General features: G+C 32.6%; 1 long non-coding RNA gene across 1 annotated transcript; it reads right to left on the bottom strand.

Annotated features, from left to right (window-relative positions):
• Positions 1-3,520: 3,520 nt before the first annotated feature.
• LOC148604000 (uncharacterized) lies at positions 3,521-9,600 on the bottom strand. The gene is made up of 3 exons (XR_015916794.1): positions 9,288-9,600; positions 9,008-9,062; positions 3,521-5,613 (listed from the first exon to the last, which is right to left on the bottom strand). It is a non-coding gene; the product is annotated as an uncharacterized LOC148604000 (long non-coding RNA).
• Between the last annotated feature and the right edge of the window lie 551 nt (positions 9,601-10,151).

Raw genomic sequence — 10,151 nt, 5'->3', positions numbered from 1 at the left:
AAAGGTTAGAGTGCGTATAAAAAACAAGTCCGGGGTAGACGTAATAAGAAAGAAAATATATTACACGTTGAACAAATTATTTCTCTTGGTGCAGATGGGTTCCACGAGTTAATGAAGACGACTATAAGACTTGTGCAAATTAGAAACCGTTGAAAGCTGCAAGACGTTTTGGCGTTTTGGAAAAAAATAAAGTAAGCAAGATATGCAATTATGATAATGTTCTAGAGTTGTATGATATCCATCAACATATGATAGGTCTACAAAATACCGTATTATTTAATTCAAATTATCATTCAGTAAAAATAAAATGTGTGACGTTTGACCTTCAAATAAAACTTTTGTGGAATCTAATTTGCCTGTTCAACGGACAAATGAAGTAAATTGTATGAATATTGTGTTTTAGATGATACACTGAGCACATACGAAATATCTTATACGGTAAATATGATATGCTTTATGACAATACATGTACATGTATATGTACAAGCAAAAACATGATTCGACTGGGAGTCGTCCGTTATTTCCTGCACGAGAAATTAGTTTGATTAATCCGATATCTTCCTGTAGATATGCCATATGATGGGATCCGTTTTCTGAAAAGTTCGACAAAAATGTCCTAATTACCAAGGACTTTGTTTATATTTTTAACTTAACTTTTTTGAAAGTTGAAATTTTTGTCGAGATATGTTCATTACAGCGGCTAGAAATTGTAACACATTTCCCATGTACACTCATGCTATAGACATGACATATGTTAGGATATGTTTCCTGGTTATCTTGGACTTTTTTCTCTTATGTCTAGATTGAAAGAGTGTATATTACCAGTGATAATCCTGTTTAAACTTAACCATGTCTGGACGCAGACTGGTATTGTCCGAAGAGCAAATTCGTTGTGTCTGCATTGGCTAGAAAACCAAATGTTGTGGTTCTTCTTTTATAGGGGTTATGCAGTGATTTTACAGCTGAAATATTATATGAAAGTTTACTTAATTTCCATTAAGTGGTGTAGGAGGAGTAAAATTAAGATATTATAACTCTTTTGCGTAACAGAAGGATGGACACCTCTATCATCACAAACCCCCACTAAAATTAGGGTTAGAATGATTGAGTTTATTTTTTTCTGCTATACATACATGTAGAAGAAATGGAGGGTACTTGTTCTTTTTTCAGAGTTGAAATCCTCAGCGTTACTAATATCGTTCGTTTGATTAGTTAACACTGCATTTCGAAGGATTGTTGAGGATTTTTGTGGTTTATATAAATAAAGTCAAATTATGTCCTCGAAGCTACGTTGTCTTAGCATTATGATAAACGAAATGGTGCAACGGATATAAGAGAAGTGCTATGTTTTAAACTTTATTGTTATAGTGATATTTAATTGGACAGAAGGTTTTGTTGGAAATTAAGATTTATAAAATATGTAAACTTATATATGAATTATAACTACCTCTATCAGTTTATGAACGAGAGGAACCGATGGCGATATTCTCGAAAGTTCGAGGCATATTAGTGCTAGCAACAGTATGTGACTGTAAATGGCTGTGTTTAGATTTTCAAGTGTATACATGAAATGACTTAACAATGACAACCCACACGCCAACTAAAAAAGACTTTAGATACCGTCATATTCTTTGTTTCTGTCACGCCCTTGATTGAAGACTCCGAGAAAACAAATGATTTTAAAAAGTTTGTATCAAGTGAAAAATCAAACATTAAACAAACGAATAAAACAAACAAAATACAAATGGTCTTTGATAACATTCCCTGTGCTTTGAATTTCATACTCGAGACAGCATCTACACTGCAATTCAAAAGAGTTCAAAATAAAGGTTTGATAGATGTTTAACTATTTTTAGCCATGACGACCTCCTTGAAGTTTGCATTTTTCATTTTCTACTAGAGTATATTTGTATGTATTCTGAATATTTATATCGTCTTGGGAGGCTAATTTTTATTTTGCTTGTCGCCACTAGGGCCACAAACGCCAGATTAGAAACGCCTCGGCGAAAATTATGATTATCTAAACTAATTTGTGGGATGTATACTACACGTGTAGTTTATCTAAACTAATTTACGGGATGTATACTACACGTGTAGTATTAATTTAAAATAGGCCTATGTAAGTGCAGGGTGGGTGATGCATTGATGGAAAGTGGGTTACAAAACAGAAAATAGTAAAAATACTTATTTGCCTTGATATGATCGAGCTATTTTCTCCATGAGCGGGATGCTGACATTCAATGACAAAATGACAAAACTGATGGGAAGTTATCCGTAAGTAATGAAAAGTGGTCATAAATATACTAATTTTGGGCAAGGAATTTTAGCCAGAAATTGGAAGATTATTCATATACTGCAAAGTTCATGCTAATCTTATTTCAGTTCTCTGATTTCTTACGTTGTGACCTCACTGGTTGTCTGAGCAGTATCAAAATTGGAATTCGAAAAAAAAATCCTGGAAAAAACGCCGCCATATTGGCTTCCTCAGCAGCCACCTGTGATTAGATATGTCCTTACCTATGCGCTTCCTGCTATCCTACTGACTCCAAGCTGATGTGAGTAGCTGCTGAGAAAAGTGAGAAATAAATGTTACCGACACATGGACACAAGAAAATGATACAATAATAAAGCAGTATTCTCCTGTCTTTCGAAGAGGGAGTATGAATATGCCAACTTATATTTAAAATTGTACAAATGAACGGATTTTTAATTTAAAGTAATAACAAGCAGCTTATTGAAATACTCCTTTGCTAATTATAAAGTAATTTACTACATTTATTACACAATCATAAAATACGCTAATCTCATTGTATAATCGGCTATACGCGTGATGTTTTTGTTTAAGTCAATGAAACACAACTTCGAACTATTTAAATAGGTCATGGCTTCAATTAAGTGGACTTTCCTTGATCAGTGTATATATAAATTATTAAAGATATAAAATAACAGAAGCATATGGTATGTTTCATTTTTTTATGTTTCATGAGCGATGAGCGTGTAAATAAAAGCATCGATTGGACGCACATTTTGTACACGAAGCACTTGCACGCTTCATTGAAAATGTTTTACGCTTTTACACGCCGATGAACCATGAAACGTTTGATTCTTAGCACATTTTAACCAAATTAAACGCATTTTTATATAATGGATTGTTCGTGTCTTATTGGGTTCTTGGTAACTCATTACATTGTATGTGATAGAAACATATTATCATTTTATATGACTAAATTTTGTGATTTAATTGTGTCTTTCTAAAGCAAGACATGAAGTGATTCGTGCATGTCAAAAACTCAACAAATTTAGTATTATTTCTTGTTCAGAAACAGGTACCGATCACATAACCAGCTTTAGTTCTTCATTTTGTCGTTGCGCTTTTGAGATAAAAAAAATGTTTTATTTCATTTTATTATTGTTTTTTTTTATTTCATTTATTTATTTATTTATTTATTTATTTATTTATTGTAATTCATTTTTATTTTGAAAAGGGAAACATGTAAGACAAACGCAATACACAAACTTGTACAGCAAGAAAGAAATTCAGTTGATGAAATGAAAATCATCATAATTATGAATTATATACAACAGAATTTAAACGTCGTGTATTCAACGTTATATCGACTTAGTCTATTACCGCATCCAAAGGCATCCGTTTTGTAATAATTTTCTCTTTTTGTGTAGGGGATAGGTAACAAGTAGAATATTTATCAATGTTTTACGTATTCTATTCCACCATTAACACACGGATTAACATTTTTACATCTGCACTTAAATATGTAATACTTCAAAAACAGTAGCACATGGTTAACCACATTTTTTAAAGGATGTTCCTCATCTACCCAAAAAATATATTTTTTTTTGCATTGAAAAGTATTTAAATACCTAGCTCATCAAACCAATTATTTAAAGAAAGCTAACAGTTTTGAACCACATTACACTCCCAAAAAAATATGAACAAGTTTCTCTTTTTTCTGTGAATAAAAAGTACAGAGCTCAGTCACTTTAAAGTTACATTTATATAAATGGAAGAATGCCATGAAGTGATTTGAACTGGAAATGGTGTAAAAAGGACTTTTTTGTGGCTAAAAAGGCCATAGAATAAAATTATGACAATCGTCTAATTCAGAATGCAATTCATTTTCCAATTTTTTGTTGGGAATCAATTTTATCTCTCTAAATATATCTACATATTTTGGAAATTTGTCTTGATGAAATCTATCACTTTATCTGCAATGTTTGGTAATTTATTAAATTACCAATTGATGTTACCCATCTGTCTGGTATGGCACCGATAATTCCATAATATTCTCAAAAGTTAACATTTACATTGTATTCCCTTTTAAATTCACCATAAGAATAAAAACTATAAAACTATTCAGATTAGATATCATATCATTTATGAAAAATATACCATTCTCTGAGAACTTAAGTTTAATGTACAGTTTTTCCCCCATATACAAAAATAGGTTAAGCCAAAGGATTTTTTTAGAATGGAATCAACATCCATATCATTTCGATCTTTTGTGCCTTTCAAAATAGAAAAAAAATTGATAATTACATCTCTCAAAAAAGAATTTGTTTTTTTTTGTGCCACAAGATACAGACCCTCAGAGCTGACATACAATATCTTATCACCATCCCATCTGTGTTTATAATCTATCAAGATAATTTTCCAAGGGGAGGAATTTTTTAGGATTTAATTGTTTATAAAGCCAACTTAACTGAAGGCTGTAACAAAATGATACAATATCTGGAATTTTAAGACTCCCTTCCTAAAAATCATTAATAATGACAGATCACTTTATCTTGTCTCAGTTTTCATTCATAAGAAAATTAAAGAAAATATTTTGAATCTCCCTTAGGTTGGTACAGGGGGATTTTTAAGCACTGTTAACACCTGAACTAATATAAGAAGAGCTAAGGTCTTAATAACAGTTATCGTTCCGATATATGTCAGTTTTCTGTAGGTCCATGTGTTAGGTAGATACTTGATGCTCTGAATTTATCATAAAAATTGCAAATGGTTTTGTCAACCTTTGCTAATTCAAACCATATGCCCAGTAATTTCAACCTTCCCGCGTGATTCCATTTTAAATCTTTGTGAGGAAGAATTTCCTCTCCACATCCCTTTCTTGAACCAATCTATATTGCTTCTCTCTTGTCAATATTAACTCCCAAACCAGCACACTCTGAGAATTTGTCAAAGAGATATAAGGAATTTTCTAATGACATTTCACTGTGATCCAGAATTAAAGAAGAGTCTTCCGCATTTTGACTTAGTAAGAACTCAGAGTCCTCTACCATGACACGGGACACATTTTGGTCATTTTAATCGCTGCACTCAGCAACTCTAAATAATAAACAGGTAAGGTGACAGCTGGTCACCCTGGCGCACACGCTTTTTAAAGTAAACAATGCTGACAGGTGTCCATTATTCAGAAATGTACTAGAAATGTCTAAATAGCATGTGTTGATCAACTTAATGAAGGTCGGACCAAAACCATAGAAGTCCAAAGTCTCTTCCATAAAGGACCGTTCAACAGTATCAAAGGCCGTCTCAAAATCCATCAGCAGCAATAACCCAGGAATGTCATCCTTGTACATGAAGTTGGCATTCTACAAAAGTTATCGTTCTTGCTTTGGTTTCGTATGACTGATTATAGAGTGAGCCAAATGTATAATGTTTTGTAAAACGTGCATATCTGAATGCAGAAATGATTACGTTGTGTAAAAGTATAGCATATGTAGACTGAAAAAAAACATCGTTTTTTTTTTTTTTTTTTTTTTTTTTTTTTTTTTTTTTTTTGTTTGTTTGTTTGTTGTTTTTTTTTACACCATGCATCACTTTACCATTACGAGTGTTTAAATTGTATGTGAACTGGTACTTAAATCGTAAATTGAACTAAAGCGATATTAAAATTATCATGTGCAATACTTTTTTTTACTGCATTCGTTTTAAACTTAGCATTTATGTGTGGATATGGATATTTATGTAGTAAACTTATTTGAATATTTAAGGTATAGCCCTCCGGATAATATAACGCATCATTGAAAAATATTAGCATAAAAAAATATCGACGAAAGGAATGTCGAAGCGTCAGCAGTGCGATACGTAAAAATCCAAAAATATAGCCTGAACGTGAACACATAAAACAGAGAAGATCTACATTCACAATGTAGCAACCGAATAAAAAAGATTACATCTAACAACTGACAATAATGGAAACAAGACGTAATACAAAACAAAAAAAAAAAAACTGAAGCACTAGCAATAAGAACTCCCATAAAAAGGGGTATCCAGAATGATGTGTATGTCCTGCACCGCCAGCAGCAACCACAAAGTTGCTGGTGAGAATAATCCGGTACTAATCAAGCAACAATAATGCAGTTCCGCGACACATGACAAATGCTTAATTGAATAAACATATTAGTTTGTCAAACATAAGTTATTATATTAAGGATCACGCCAAAATAACGTATATGTCAGAAATGCTGCTCCCATCATTTAAAAAAAAAATAATTTCACCTGAAACATCTTCTATATACCAGCTCATGAAGTATAATTTAACCCTTACTATGCAAAGGGACGATTTATCGGCTTTGGGGATTTGTTTTGTTTTTCATAAGGTGACAATGCTAACTGCACCTATGACATTACGTCGGCAGAAGTCAATGGGCAAAAGACGAGGGAATCGAGCGGGGGATTCTTGTAAACTGAAGAAATGCTCTATATTAAATGGCATGCACTATATATCCAGTAGTTTCTTGATCATTATACACAACCTGATTCAAAACTTGTGACATCATGCATAAATAGGTGGGTATTGTATTATTACTGACATAGCACACTAAAGTACAAACAAGTGCCTTTTCAATTTAAAAGAGTAATCAAGGGAACCAATGTTACAGCGGTAATCAAAGGAATGTTATCCAGGAACAAAGACCAGATTTTGAAAACAGACATACAAAACAAAGAACATAAAATAGCTTAACTCATACAAACAAATTTACAAACGCAAATGAGCAATTCAAACTCCACTAAAAACTGGGAGCATGGACCAGGAACACCGGTAAGGTAAACGTCCTCTGCTTTTTTCTAGAAACACTCGGTGGGTTGCTCATAAGAGAGTCAACTTCGTGGTAGACGAAAGAGGAAAGGAAAACTATGACACGTTTGAAGTTATGAGATGGCGTATAATATCTGTTGGACAGCATTATCGCATGTATAACTAAGGGTGTATACCTCAATGCTGGGTCATTGGATCTATTATTTATTTTCGGTGCTGCATTATTATTTTCATCATGTAATCAAATTTCTTGGCACATCTATAAATGCATGTATACGAGAATGTTATATTGAATATTTTACCAGCAGTTGTGTTTTGATCCGCGCCTGAATACATTACTTAACGCGTTATATGTTTAGGAAATTTAATCTGCATGGATATGTAAATTCGTAATTTTATTTTACAATAGAGTATTAGTATTCAAAAGGAAATTAGTGTGTTAAAATTAAGCGTATTTTTTTTTTTTTTTAGATACTCGTATGCAGACCCTTAGCATCCAGAAATATCGCGGTTTGAAAACAAGAATTTTATTTTGAATTATTTTAGGACAAACATGGTAAAATATACAGCTGGGAATTTAGACTTACAAACGTGTACATGTCGTATAGGAAAGTGGCTACATTAAACTCTGTAGAGAAAATAGTGTAACAAAAAGCGTTGTCAAATCAAATAACAAAATATATAATAGTTTTTATTTTGAACACGTCATTGAAGATTCATTTGATTTTAGGGAGAGCTGGCTAGTTGCGCGTTAACTTTGTCGTACTTCAAATTATAAGTTTGTGTTTTTTGTACATGCAGGAACAGATAAAATACCATAATTAAATTCCAGTCTTATTGTTGAAATTTGCATGTATTATGAATAATACTCAAGACACATTTTTATATTCAATACTTTATTTCAAATCTCAAGATATGATGTGGGGCGATTGCCTTACCATTGGACGTTTAAAAAGTGACATAACAAGTAAACGGACTGTAAGCGGCATATTAGAATTTGCATACGGTTATTGAAATGGACAAAATATCCCGTGCTTCATTAAAATATGCTTTATTCTATACACCATAACCAATTAACTACAATGTTCTTTTAAATATGACACAAAACTTTGAAGTTTAAATAAATTATGTGTGTATAGAACACACTCAACTCTGTACGCATTCAGGGAACCAAGGTTATAGCGGTAATCAAAAAAATGTAATCCACGGACAAAGACCAGACACGGAAAACAGACACACACAACAAAGAACATACAGTAACTAAAGTCATACATACAAAGTAACAAAAGTAAATGAGCAACTCGGTCTCCACTAAAAACTGGGAGCATGAACCAGGTGCACCGGTAGGGTAAGCGTCCTCTGCTTTTCTAGAAACACTCGCCGAGTTGCTCATAAAAAAGTCAAGTTCGGGGTAGACAAACGAGGAAAGGAAAACTATAACCCATTGAATAAAACAGTTGTCATGGTGCTGATGGATACATCATAACAATCCACGAGTTCATGATGACGACAATAAAACTTCTGTAGTGATGACTTCAATCTTGTAGCAACATACTCCTCTTCCAGAAGCCTATTTGTTAGAGTTCTAGCGCGATACAAAAAGTCTGCATGGTTTAGGCAAGTTCTGGCATATGAGTTGTGATATGAACACTCGATAAGGAGGAGCCAAAGGGATGTTGCCACAGATGAAAGGAAAGTTGACAATTCTCAATGAAAAGTCATCACGTTTGTCGTAAGGTTTGGTCAATAGTTTTCCTTTACCATCGATTTCTACGAGTAGGTCAAGATATGAGGCTGACTTAAAAGTGTCTGAAAAATACGTCTTGAATATTAGTTATCATGAACATCGAAACTGAATATTGTATACTTTGTATCCACCTTAGTATCCAGAATGTTTATATCAAACTGAAATTCTTATCTTACAACTTAATTAAAGTACTTACCATCTTAATAAAGGTGTTGCTTTAACTGTCCTGTCTCTCCTGGATACAGCTACTACTATAAAGAATGTCATAACCCCTTTCATATTTCAAAATAATGACAATGCATATTCTCCTTGAAAACCATTATTTTTTACCTTTCTGTAAGTGTAATTGTAAAAGGAAATAGTGAAGTAATTGAATGTACATATAGCTCTCAAATGCATAATTATCAAATGACACGATATATGCGAACAAAAAATATTGGTTTCCAGTTTTAGCGAAAGAAAATGTATTTATTTACCACTATCATCAAGTTATGTTGTTAGTTAGATCATAAGAGTCGTCTATCATGTTCACATCTGAGTTGTTACCTACAATGAAATTTTCTATGGACAAGGCAGAGCATTAAATGATTAGACAATCTGCAACAGAAAGACAAAAATAAACATTAGAACAATGTAATAGAAAGTCATATATATCTAGAACATATGAGATTATAGAATCATATTGAAGTGGGACAAACTAATTTGAGGGTGTTTAGACACACCGTCTGGTCATTATATAGTATGTTCTTGTATTAGGTGCATACTTGGCGCAAACCGATAAAACAGATATATGATTTATATATATGTTTTTTTTTTTTAATATATACACATATTTCCACATAACATGCAATTACAATTTAAGACTAATTTAAAAAAAAAAACTCTTCACTAAGTGAAATGTATTAGATAAAAATGTGATTTACCAGTTATCGAAATCTAAAAATGATGAAAACTGTATTTACTATTGTAGAGGATTGCTTTTAAACGTCATCGGATAGACGACCTTTCATGTCCCAGTCCATAATACCACTACACAGTCAATTATTATTAAACATCTTCCGGACTATTTAGTAATCACAGAAGATAAACAATTGTATGCCAACCTCTCGAGTTATACTATTGGTAAATGCACCGATACCATCCCCAGACACTGTCTTTCTAAACCTACTTTCCATCGGATTAATAATACCACTAATGATTGTGTCCTGGATATCTATTTCGATAACCATGGCTCAATCAAACAGAATTGTGATTTTAGATTCATTCAAGAGAAAATTAAACCCAATATCTTACAAATTGATAATAACAAAAGTTGGCCGACTCTTAATGATTTGTTGTCA

The sequence above is a fragment of the Perna viridis genome, chromosome 11, assembly GCF_037379345.1.
Source record: "Perna viridis isolate PV_CMFRI_1.1 ecotype Kerala chromosome 11, ASM3737934v1, whole genome shotgun sequence".
Lineage (NCBI taxonomy): Eukaryota > Metazoa > Mollusca > Bivalvia > Mytilida > Mytilidae > Perna > Perna viridis.
The sequence above is the reverse complement of the archived record's forward strand: the minus strand, read 5'-3'. Positions and strand labels throughout refer to the sequence as shown.